The sequence below is a fragment of the Agrilus planipennis genome, unplaced genomic scaffold (assembly GCF_000699045.2).
Source record: "Agrilus planipennis isolate EAB-ADULT unplaced genomic scaffold, Apla_2.0 scaffold225, whole genome shotgun sequence".
In the NCBI taxonomy this organism is placed as follows: Eukaryota; Metazoa; Arthropoda; class Insecta; order Coleoptera; family Buprestidae; genus Agrilus; species Agrilus planipennis.
The window spans coordinates 394,354-407,732 of record NW_020442415.1 but is presented as its reverse complement, the minus strand read 5'-3'; the positions used below and the strand labels follow the sequence as shown (position 1 = coordinate 407,732).

Genomic DNA, 13,379 nt, shown 5'->3' with positions numbered 1-13,379 from the left:
TTCGCCAAGGCAAGCTGGGCAGTCGCCTATTGCTCCTATTCCAGATAACCCACTGTACCCTGTCTGAAAGGAAGTAACGCTAGAGTAGACTCGCGAAAAGTGTATAAGACACTTTTAAGATCAACTAAATAGCTAAGCCCAAGGGAAGTCGTTCGGGGAGGCCCTCCCTAATTCCACAAGGGTGAGAAGGAAGACACACGATAACGAAACATTGAATCATGTAGAACTCGTAGGGTAAATGCAAAGCAATTTAGTAAGAATATGCAGTAAGCTAAGCGAAGAGGTAAGCAAGAGACACGTTAGACTATACTACAACTACTAAAAAAAAAAAACAATAAAGAAATATGTTAGTACAACAATTACTTAGAAATTAAAAACATCTGAAATCAAAAATTAATTCAAATAAAACAAACTAAAACAAGCACGCAAAATAAAAATTAATTAGAATAAACCACAAAAACATGCAAAATAAAAAATTAATTTGAATAAAACGAATTTAAAGAATTTATTCTATTAGGTAGAGCACACATGACAAAGAACCATTTTAACTATGGGTCCCATTTGTCTTCTCTACTGTCGATCTGAAACAGATAGGGTGGTAACAGTTTAATAAAGAGTCACTAAAATGATTTATATCAAGTATTCTCACCTTAATTAACTGTAGATTGTAGATTGTAATGTTCCAAAGTTTGCAGATGTGAAAAGCAAACTAAATCCATAGCAGAAAATTTATTGTTTTAGTAGAATTTAAATAAATCTCCACTTGTTTCCACTCACTGGTTGGAAAGTAATTGCATAATGTTGCAAGGCGAAGACAAAAGCAGCAAATGAAGAATACAGCCCAGGAAAGATGTTACCATTGTAGAAACTGGTTGTTTCGGTATGATCCAACTGAACTTTAATTGAATTAAATAACCTGGAAATACGGGTAAGGAAAAGAAATTAACTACCTATAGTAGAACAACACATCTACATAAAAGCAAGTAAAACAGTAGAATGACCAAATTAACAATTCTATAATGGTTTATAAACATACATATATCTAAGATAGATGTTCTCACAAAGTTTTACTATCCTTGAGGTTCAAATTCTATCTAATAAAAATTTAAAAAGATATTGAACGTTGTCCTTAAAAATGGCTAAAAAACTTGTACTAACTATCAGCTTTTTATGTTTTATACACTTCACACAAATTTGACTATTCAATGTATGTATGTTACAAATGTTTATAAAGTTGATGTTTCTGAGATAATTTAATGACAAGTTTACATTATGTTAATGTCTTAACAAATTTTGTTACTGACCAATTAATTGTCCTAAATCCTTCCTTTAGCAAAAATAACACACTGTCTCTGTTGCCAGTAGAAAAATGCACTTGTATACTTCCTTATTTTACTGCTACATTCTGGAGTGAAGAAGGACCGAATACAACCAATGCCATAAATCAATAACATAGAACTATCTGAAACAACAGAAACATTAAATAAATAAGTTTAAGTGAGACAATACTCAAATGTAAAGAATTTACTTAACCTTATTCTACATATAAAAATGAAACACAATATATTTTTAAGTCAATAAATGAATCTTCCTTAATATAACATATCTGCTATCACTACTATGCTATTACTCATTTGCACCAAAATAAAAACCATTCCAAAACTACAATTCTAAAGAAATTTAAAGCAAACAGAGCCATTAGCTTCATTACTTTCAACTAATATTTGGTCGGGCATTGTAGTTCTAATCATAGATAAAAGGTATAGTAGACAATCGACGTTTACTATTTCTATGTAGTAGACCCATTGAACTAGACCATTTCAATGAGTAGACCGTATCCCTAATCTATGGTTGTAACCATAGATATTACAACTTATAGATAAGGAATCCATAGATCAATATAACCCAAAGCAGCGCCACCTACCAGTGTCAGTCGCCATTATTTACGTCAACGTACATTTACGATAAGTTAATAAATATGTAGTTTCTTTTAAATGGATATTAAATATTTATGAACACGGTAATTTTTTGGTTTAGATTTTCAATAACTGCAAAACAGTATAATACTTAGTTGGCTTCCTAGTTTTAAATATGAAATTTTAGAATAGTGTTCCTGCACCAGCATATAGACAACCCATCTTTCCTATCTGTTTATCGTGTCACAGTCATTAAAATAAAAAAAAAAGTTAATATAGTATTTTTTGGATCAAACGCAGGCTTATCTATTTCTACAACTATTCTAGTTAGAGTGTCCACAATTTTTGACCAAAAAAGAAAGTATTGTACGATAGCATATATTATAACGTGTAACGTTTGTTTGAAAGTTTGGAAGTAGGAGGTAATCTGTGAAACTGCTGATCCGATTTCAAAAATTATTTCACCAATGTTTGAAATGGATCTTTGGAGTGGTTAAGGCTGCATATTATCCCCTTAAATTAATTTTTTAACGTATTAGATAAGATTTTGTTGGACCTCCTCCCCAATTTGGGCTCACGCACTGAAAGGATATTTCCCAACGACTTTTTCCTTCAAATAGGACCATTTTATATTAAAGATCTTCGATTTGCGGTTTTAATTAGAAGGAAAAGCGTTAAAAGATTTTGAGATAATGCAGTATCCAAAACAACTAGACAACAATTTTTGAGATTTAATCGTAATTTACAAGATGTGAAATATATTTATCGAAAAATACAAACTTTACGTTTCTCCATCATGTAGTAGCTAATGGTTTTAAATTTGCCATAGACAATAAATTCTTTTGAAAAAGTTGCACCTCCGTCGTGAATGATTTATACTTATTGTTACTTGGACAAATAGGTAACAAGCATTATGTTAAACGAATTCATATAGATACATTTCACAAACGATTAATTTCGAAACGTATTGGAAAAGTAGCAAATAATGTACTGCATTATCTAGTCTATTATACACGGTAAGGGTTGTATTGTGAGGCTAAGTTGCCTGTAATTGTTAACAACAAACGACTTTTTCACGGTTCATGGGATTCCATTTGTTCCCAAAGGAGAAAGGACACCCCTCTTGTGTTATTGTTGCTGTGCGTGTTATGGAGATGCAGGGATTCAGGGTGGGTATTATAAAATATAATAGTTTAGCCACTTGGGACACAAAGACTAACTCTTCGTCGTTTTGATTTCGAATGACTTAACACTACGCTAAATTTTGAATCTTCTATCGAAAATAATTGAAAATCGATAGGATCTAAATTGGCTTCCGCCTTTCTCTTTGAATCGAAAGAAACATTGCTTTTTTTGGCAATACGCTTTTATTAAAAACAATCGAACTTATCTTTGCAGGGATTTTTGGATACAAATTTTAGAAATATGCAATTTCTTGACTGCAATTCGGTCTCTCAATAATGTTTTCTTGTGAGCGGTTTTTTGCCTTTTTAAATAATTTGAAAAACTGTATTACAAGATAAAAAAACACATGCTATTTTATTTAGATCTACAATCTACTTAATATGACCTGTTTGGACCACCAAATACGATAATAAATAAACTACTGAAAATACAATTCACCTTATTTAGTATTAGCGTTCGGTATTAATTACAAAGGACTTAATAGCTTAGTAAATGGGTGATATTTGTCATTTCAACCCGATTTGTTCTCAATTAAACGTGACCAGAAACAAGGGCAACGAGAATTTCGGGGGACAAAACCATAAACCATATTAAAACATTTAAGCATCACCGCTTCTGGCGGCACACCAAACGAGAATTTGTAATTCGATACCGAAATCGAAACAACAATCAATGATTCGTGACCGAAAATCTTTAAAAACGCACACTAATATACCACACTTCGTTTCACCACATGTGGCAAATATTAGGTATACTAAATGAGGAAACGTGTAAATAGTATTCAAAATATTTACAAGGGTTTTTGCGAAACCTGAACTGAACGTTTAATAAATATTTTCAAAATAAATAATTAAACAGATATAATTCAGGATGGAAGGAGCAGTTGAGATATAAAACAGAGGATAGCGCAAGGTTGAGTCCCTTTAACTTCTATGTTCGCGAACGGTTGAATTAGAAATTTCGAAAAAGTTAAATGTGTACGTTTGTACCAAGGCTCTGTACGAGTGCGAAACGTAGACACGGTCGGTGCAGCGGAATTGAAAAGGTTAGAGTGATCGAAATGTAGTTTATTGACGAGGATGAAATAGGCGAGATAGTTGGTAAGATAGCTTCTCATGAAGGGCTAGTTAGACATATTAGAAGCAGAAGTGGGAGTTAAGAGGAGTAGAGGTAAACTTAGACTAGATTACTGCTGACAAATGGTTAATTAATGACGTGGGATGTTCTAGTTTTATGGAAATAAGAAAGTAAAAGTACGTCTTTAATTAGTTTTAGGACTGACGAAGTAATACAATAAATAAATAGGCAAAAGTTCTTAACAATTATGAATTTTCGAATATTGGGATCCGTCAAATAGGAGGAGCCTAAAAACATGGCGCCGATTAGGGAAGATTTATCGTAGTTCCTATAGTGTACCGTGCAATTTCCAAGTTTTTAAATTACGATAAAATGATAAGTATTGACACAATATGTGATTGGGCTGACACAAAGCCTCGGAAAGGAAATTTCGTTGAAGGTGAGCGTGTTTTTAATGCCAATCACATTATAAAATTCGGAAATAACAAATCCGGAAGCTAGCCTTCAAATTCCGTCAAGTTTACTGCCTACTTTTTACAAACTTCGGATTTAAAAAGTGATTCACGTTATATAATTGGTGAGGTGATTCTGGGTGATTTAAGCAATATCATATCAATGACTTGCACGTGCAAAGCCGATTTAAGAGAACGTTGCAAACACATTATTGCAACTTTGTTGTATTGCAGCAGGTAGGTTCTTAACCTCAAAATACTTATATCGTATCATTAGAATTGTGTTAAATCAATTACACAGGAATAAATAATTTCTCACTTTATAATTTTAGTATGATTCTAGTTTTAAATATTAAGGTTATGGCTGATGGTAAATACTTGCTGAAATATAATCATGTGCATTAAAATGACGTGAACAAATTTTTATTCCGGAATTCACTTCTTTGATACCTACTGCTTTCATCCAAGCTTCTATTAGTTTACTTTTTTCTCTAATTTTCCGAATATATTTTTTACATATATAAAACGGTTAATTTTTAATGGAAAGTAGTTAATGTAGATGAAGAGTGAAGATCTATGTCTGAAGTGCTATTGCAGCTTTTCACTGAACATATTAACTTTTTATTTGATTTAACTTTAGAAGAAAACTTCGTCGACTCCATCATCAAAAAATTTTTTACTTTTTTAACGTGTTTTATTATTTTAATTTTACAATTTGCGTGCACAGTTCCTATGTAAATTTTTCCCTCATTCGAGTTATAAATTTTGCTACCCGATGGTGTATGCCATTTGACGGATCCCAATAAGATAAAATTATGTGTCAATTGCATATAAATTAGGATAACTTCTGGCGTATACAAAGTCGATAAAATTTATTGGCAAACAACCGAACAAAAGCAATGAGTTAGAGAAAGAAAGACACTATTATTAGGTACTAGGCATAGTAACACGTTTCTGTGAAACCGATAAGATCGTCCTGACATTTCGAATTGAATGGCTTTGTTAGGGATTGTGAAAAGCTAAAAACACAATTTAAATGCACTTAATTTTCTATACAAGCGTGAAAACGAGCCGTTGTTGTGCATGCAAAGAATTTACAGCGCCGTCCCGTTCGAAGAAAGGTCCACATTAGGGCCAAAGGACCGAAATGTAATCGTGGTACACGGAATATAAACGGAGGCCGGCCCTACGACCGACTGACCAAAGATTATATTTTTATTTCGTGAAAAGAATGACGGAGGTTGTAACTGATAGCTACAGCTAGCCTTTCAAATGTGTTACCGTAAATTTGAAAGGAAGATGGACAGGTCGTGATTGTGTGAATTTGAGAATATCTTTCAAAAGATGCGGTGGTACCTATAATAGTAACATGTCAAATTTAAGGTACCATTTTAGATGGTTAATTTGGGTACATGACTCTATTTTCTCCTTTTGGAGGAAGCATTGATAGGCATTTCGTGAAAATCGCAATTGTCATTGTAAGTCAAAATAAAACAGAAAAATTTTTGCTGAAAATTATGCCTAAAGAAACTATAGTGGAAAACCGTTTATTTTTACATAATTATCACTTCTCAAAGCTTAATAAATACATTTTATATCTCAATCATTTAACGAGCGCCTTTTTATGTTTAAATTGTTTTATAAAGTTTACCAAAAATGATGCCGGAAAGTATTTATTTGTCACTGTACTCGGAAAATTTTGGCACTATGAGATTTTACGTACTTTTTTACATAATTAACACTCCTCAAAGCTTAATAAATACTTTCCACTTCTCAATAATTTCACGAGCGCCTTTTTATGTCTACCTAAATTATTTTATATAAGTGTTTTACCAAAAATGATGCTGGAAATTATTTATTTGACACCGTACTCGGAAAATTTTGGCACCATGAGATTCTCCGTACTTTTTTACATAATTAACACTCCTCAAAGTTTAGGAAATGCTTTCGATTTCTCAGTCATTTTACGAGCGCCTTTTTTATGTTTAAGCTATTTTATATAGTTTACCAAAAATGATGCCGGAAAGTATTTATTTGACACTGTATCCGAAAACTTTTGGCACCAGGAGATTCTACGTACTTTTTTACATAATTATCACTTCTCAAAACTCAATAAATACTTTCCATTTCTTAATCATTTCACGAGCGTCTTTTTATGTTTAAATTATTTTGTATACTTTACCAAAAATGATGCCGGAAATTATTTATTTGACACCGTACTCGGAAAATTTTGGCACCATGAGATTCTACGTGCTTTTATACATAATTAAAACTTTTCAAAGCTTAATAAATACTTTCCATTTTTCAATCATTTCGCGAGCGCCTTTTAATGTTTAAATTATTTTATCTAGGTGTTTTACCAAAAATGATGCCGGAAAATATATCTATTTGATATCGTACTCGAAAATTTTTGGCACCATGAGATTTTACGTACTTTTTTACATAATTATCATTTCTCAAAGCTTAACAAGTACCTTACGTCTTTGAATAATTTCACGAGCGCTTTTTTATGTTTGAATTATTTTATATNATTTCTCAAAGCTTAACAAGTACCTTACGTCTTTGAATAATTTCACGAGCGCTTTTTTATGTTTAAATTAATTTATTTTACATAAAATAGTTGCGGAAGGTTTCGAATTGACACCACACTCTGAAATCGTTGCTACCATGTGATTCTACGTATTTATTTATATGATTATAATTTTTATTATTTTTCAACTTAATAAATTTTCAATTAAAATTTTCATTTCTTACTAATCTATAAATGCCAGTAATAGGTTCCATACGTGCAAGCGCCTCGGTAGCGCAGTAGGCAGCGCGTAAGTCTCATAATCTTAAGGTCGTGAGTTCGATCCTCACCCGGGGCATTTTTTTTCTCAACATCGATCGAGTACCATTTTTCTTCTCATTAAATTTATTATTGGGAAAGTAGTATAACCGTTTAATAGCATAAGTAACGAAGTACGGTTAAAAGGAAGCGTTTTTGGGTTTAATGGAGAAATAAACAGCGGTCCTCAAATATATTCGGAGGCGAGAATGTGTAAACAAATTTTAAATTAACTCTGCGCTATATTCTGTGCTAAAGATAAATTTAAGGGGATTATTATAGAGAGGGTTTTCCACTTAACGATAAGTGCATCGATTTTCATTATAAACACCCGGCGAAAATTATATCTCTTTTATCTCAATTTTCAATGTATTAAGGGAACAGCCAACTAAAATAGAGATTCGCACGTTAGACCTAAAGCTTTTCTGGAAATAAGTTCCAGTTTATACTTTTTGTGGTATGCTTAAAATTCGGAGTTTATTAATTTTAATTTATTATCTGTAAAATTAAAAAACAAAAGGAGACAATTGAATTATATATTTAATTAAGTCGAAAACTCATTATAGATTTTGAATTTTGCAATTTTATTTTCATTTTATCTACCTTTTTGTGGCTGAAGCACTTTTCCAATCGACAGTGAAATTAAATGAATAAAATAAGACAACAAGATTTTCACAAGTAATAGATTATAACTGTTAATAAAAGTTTGTGAAAATCTTGTTGTCTTATTTTATTTATTGATATGGATTTTCATTAAGTAAAGGTGGAATCTATTCAATAGTTATTTTTTTATAGCTCTTTGATAGTAGGTATAGATAGTACATCTTCCATGGAATTTTGCAATTGTAAAAGTTACGCCGTGGAAGAATGGTGAAAGACGTAACTGACGTCAGTAATGAAATTTGGAACTGGGAAATTCCACGCACTGCGACATATCTGCCCGGAAAATAGTATCGAAACTAGAATCCACAGTATTTTAGATTATCCATTCCCAAAAGGAGTTCATAATTTTTTACGTTCTCTTCAATTCAAGTATTAAGAGTTATCCATCATTCATGGAATGTGTCTTTTCCTCATTTCAAGTTTCTAAGCAAAATGTATTTTCCATTTTGTAAAGTGTAATTTGTCTGTACGTGCTGTTAAAAGTCTTCAACCGAAATGCAGAGTCTCATGAGGATTATATGGTATGATAGCCTTCCACTCTGTCCATGAAGATTTTAGTATTCACCTGTAAGGGTTGGTTTCAATGATTCCATAGAGAGAGTCAATGAAGGTGTTCATTGAGTTCCGGCGTCTACTCCGAACGTTACAGAATGTTACAGATTCTTGCTGAATGCTTCATATCCACTTGGTTCCAGAGTGTCTTTGAAATTCCTAGAAGGTTCGAGAACGTCCTCGAATGATTGATAATTAATTTTTCCCAAGCGAAGCGAGGGTAATATGGCTTGCACATAATAAAAGTAAGTGTAATTTGTCCGTACAAGCCGTTAATGATCTTCAACCGAATCCCGCAGTCTCAGGAGGTTATATGGTTTGACAGTCCTTCACTCCGTCCATGAAGAAGGTTTCAGTTTTCATCTGTGAGGGTTGGTTTCAAAGATTTGGGCCAAAGATTCCATATAGAGAGTCAGTAAAGATGTCACTTGCGTTCCGAGGTCTACTCAGAACGTACAGAATGTTACAGATTCTTGCTGAATACTCTACATCTACAGGGTTCCAGAGTGTTTTTGAAACTTCTACTTAGAAGGTTCGAGAACGTTCCCAAATGACTGATAACTAATTTTTCCTGAGCGAAGAGAGGGCAATTTGACTTGCATAAAATAAAAGTAATTGTCCGTACAAGCCGTTAATGATCTTCAACCGAATCCCGAAGTCTCAGGAGGATTATATGGTATGACAGCCTTTAACTTCGTCCATGAAGAAGGTTTCAGTTTTCATCTGTGAGGGTTTGTTCCAAAGATATGGACGATAAAAGACTGTCGCCCCAAAGGATTCCATACAGAGTCGGTATAGGTGTTAATTGAGGTCCGACGTTTGGTCAGAACGTTACAGAATATCACAGATTCTTCCTGAATGTCCTACATCTACAGGGTTCGAGAATGTTTAATAATGTCTCAAAAGATTCGAGATCAAGTATTTCAAAGAAATCACATCTCTAAGTATAGCTCTCAGATCATATAGCTTTGCTAATTTCATCGCCAGTAATAAGAGTTCGCAGTCAATAAATAATCTGTCGAATTCATTATTTGTAAATAGGATTAAGTGCACTTAGCATTTTACAATCTCCGAACATTAAATTCGAAATTAGCCGTTAGTCGAGTATCTAAAGATACACATTCTTAGTTGGTGAGTAATTATTATTAGACGTGCGGTGCGTTACACTTTTTAGTAAAGTAGTTCTTAATCAGCGGCTTTATTTTAAGAATTACATTTAGGTGGGTAGTTGTTCATGGTAGGTACAGACCGACGATGATATTTCTAATATTAATTTTGCCAAGAAAAAAGTTTAAGACGCATTAAAACAGCTCATAAAGTTGATGGACAGTAACAATTTTATTGTTTAGTGCTCGATTTCATCAAAAATTATCGTAAATTCGAATGAAAAAGTAGCAAATTTCTCTAAACTTAATGTAGTTTAATGTCAGTTTTATATTGGATAACATCAAAATAAGTAAATAATAGTAAAATTCTAAAAGTTGAACGATTTGATCTCAAAAAATTTTTTTGAAAAGTACAACTGGTTACTACTTAGTATAAAAAGTTTTACTTTTAATTTATACTTTATTTGATTCTCTTTTCGTTTCTTTTTTTACCTGAATTTCTGTAGTACATCTATTACTAGTTAATTAAAATGGGATCCAGTCGGGTACCGGATAATGACGCCGGGTAATTCTACCAGAGAAAAAGGAAAACTAACACCAGCAATAATAATTTAATAAATATAACGAAAAACCTGCTTAATAAAAATTGGTAAGTAAGATTGTATTGGACGGTGGCCGCGGTGGAAAAGGTTAGAAGCGTTTGAAATGCGGTGTTACAGGCGAACGATGAGGATACCGTGGATAGAGAAGGTTAGAAATGAAGAGGTATTAGAAAGAATAGGAGAACATAGGACTCTATAGAAGTCAATAAGAAATAGGCGAGATAGGTTGGTAGGACACCTTGTAAGGCATGAAGGTCTAGTCAGAGACATATTAGAGGCAGAAACGGAAGTTAGGAGAGGTAGAGGTAGACCTAGATTAGATTACTGTTCGCAAATAGCTAAGAATGTGGGACAGGAAAGGGGGGAGATGCGTATTCAACCAGTCTTAGGACTGACGACCTTATGATGATGAATTAAAATGGGGACAATTTCTCAAATAACAATAAATTGTTGGGGGAGATTTTCTACCGAACCTAACAACCCTTCCATCTTTTAATTGGACATTTTAATAGTCACCTACTTGCAGAGGACATAGCTGCAGCGATTATGCTTACAAATTTTGACTATTTTCATTTGTTAATATCTTTTAAACCACTTGATAATGTGATTGGGCATCTCGCAGATGATGTACGAAAAAAGTTAAAATAATTTAATAAAATAATTCGAAGTGGTCTGTCTTAACAGTGCGATTTAGAAAATACTACAAATGGCGCTGTTAACGCCATCTGTAGCACGATGCTACATTTTAAAATAATTTGTTTGTATTGCAGAAAAATCAATTTCTTTTACCTTTCATCTGTTGTCGTCATTAGGAACACCCTGTAGAGTGCGAATTTTCACCGTAATCGTTACATACATTACGTTAATAAATCTCAAATGATGTCTAGTACAAAAGTTAAAGTTTACAACACCACCCCTCTGACATCCTACCACATAGTAATATATTATGTAGGAATAGCATGTACTTAGTTACTGCACACGGGAGCTTTATAAAGCAATACGAATCTAAAGAGGGTCAGCTTTGACTACCGTATAACAAAAGATTGCAACAATACGCGGAACGATTGCCTGCCTGCCCTAAACTCATTATTCTAACAAAAGACTGTCATTGGCCGGCATAAAAACGTCATTAAAATTGACAACCCTCGTTATAACTTAATAACACATGCGATGCGGTATGTTATCCCAGTGAGGACTGTGATGGGGAAGACGAGGTGACGGGAGGGAAAACACGGGGATCGCAATTGTTGTGTTATGTATAATTTACACGCATACATCCGATGGAAACCATTATAAAATGATGATTTGTCGTTTACAATACATGTAAGCAAGGTTGAGAAAATATTAATGTAAATAATTTACAGTATCCATTATTTTTACAATGAGACAAGTACGAAGTTTATATTAACCATTACTTTTATAACGGTTATTGTAAAAAAATTGAATTAATCATTACTTTTGTAATGAGTAGCGTAAGAAATTTACATTAACCATCAGTTTTGTAATGGTTAATGTAGAAAAATTACATTAACCATTACTTCTGTAATTAGTAATGTAAGATATTTACATTAACCATTACGTCTGTAAAGGATAATGTAAAAAAATTGCAATAACCATTACTTCTGTAATTAGTAATGTAAGATATTTACATTAACCATTACGTCTGTAAAGGATAATGTAAAAAAATTGCAATAACCATTACTTCTATAATGAGTAAAGTAATAAATTTACATTAACATTTTAATTAACATCAGTTTTGTAATGGTTAATGTAGAAAAATTACATTAACCATTACGTTTTGTAAACGATAATGTCAAAAGTTTACATTAACCATTACTTTTGTAATAAGTAACGTAAGATATTCACGTTAACCATCAGTTTTGTAATGGTTAATGTAGAAAAATTACATTAACTATTAACTTTTGTAAACGATATTGTCAAAAGTTTACATTAACCACTACTTATGTACCGGATAATGTAAAAAAATTGCATTAACCATTACTTTTGTACTAAGTAATGTAAGATATTTACATTAACCATTAGATTTGTAATGGTTAATGTGCAAAAATTACATTAATCATCATCTTTTGTAAACGATAATGTCAAAAGTTTACATTAACCATTACTTCTGTAAAGGATAATGTAAAAGAATTACATTAACCAATACTTTTGTACTGAGTAATGTAAGACATTCACATTAACGATAAGTTTTGTAATGGTTAATGTGGAAAAATTACATTAACCATTACTTTTGTAATGATAAATGGAGATATTTTACATTAGCTATTACCTCTTTTTCATTTTCAATTTATAGAGAGATATAATCCAAACAAATTGACAAATGCTATTTGTAAAATAAAAGATCTTACCACCTTTACCACCATTACAGTTTATCAGAGTACATTATTAAATAAATAGCCCAATATTTCACGATTAACTAATAACCTTTTTTATTTACTTGGTATTTCTGTGTTCGTCGATCACAAGTTACAAATTAGTGTCGAAAGAGCGAATGTTTAATGAGTTTCTCCAACTGATTTATGTGAACCTGGAAAACAAATACTTATGTGTGTATGCGTTGGAGAAAACGGCAATTTTTGAAAATTAATTACAGTCTCTATTAAAATTTAAGACCAATAAATAAAACATTTATCTTTTTTATCTGCCAGTAGATCGGAGAAAGGACAGCTCTAATAAATGATAAAACCGGTCGAATATCTTCCCATATGTGTAGATATAATAGTAAGCTATTTATCGGCATTTTTTTTTGTGTTCTTAGAAAGAATAATCGGAACAGATCGTAGATCTGTTCTACAATAGTACAGTAACGTACGTAGAAAATGGACAGGAAAAATTAAACTTATGTTGTATTAAATAATTCGAATAAATAATTCGAAGTGGTCTGTATTCTGTCGAAACTGCCAGACGCGGATCGCGATTTCGATCTTTTTGGATCTCATCAGCGCGTCGCAGGCAGCTCCGACAGAACACAGACCAAC

The 13,379-nt window shown here is 32.4% G+C and overlaps 1 long non-coding RNA gene and 1 other non-coding gene across 2 annotated transcripts; one reads left to right on the top strand and one right to left on the bottom strand.

Annotated features, from left to right (window-relative positions):
* Positions 1-672: 672 nt before the first annotated feature.
* On the bottom strand, positions 673-1,727 carry LOC108738609. The gene is made up of 3 exons (XR_001938009.1): positions 1,534-1,727; positions 1,305-1,462; positions 673-916 (listed from the first exon to the last, which is right to left on the bottom strand). It is a non-coding gene; the product is annotated as an uncharacterized LOC108738609 (long non-coding RNA).
* Positions 1,728-7,424: 5,697 nt separating this feature from the next.
* Trnam-cau lies at positions 7,425-7,497 on the top strand. Its single transcript has one exon. It is a non-coding gene; the product is annotated as a tRNA-Met (tRNA).
* The last annotated feature ends 5,882 nt before the right edge of the window (positions 7,498-13,379 follow it).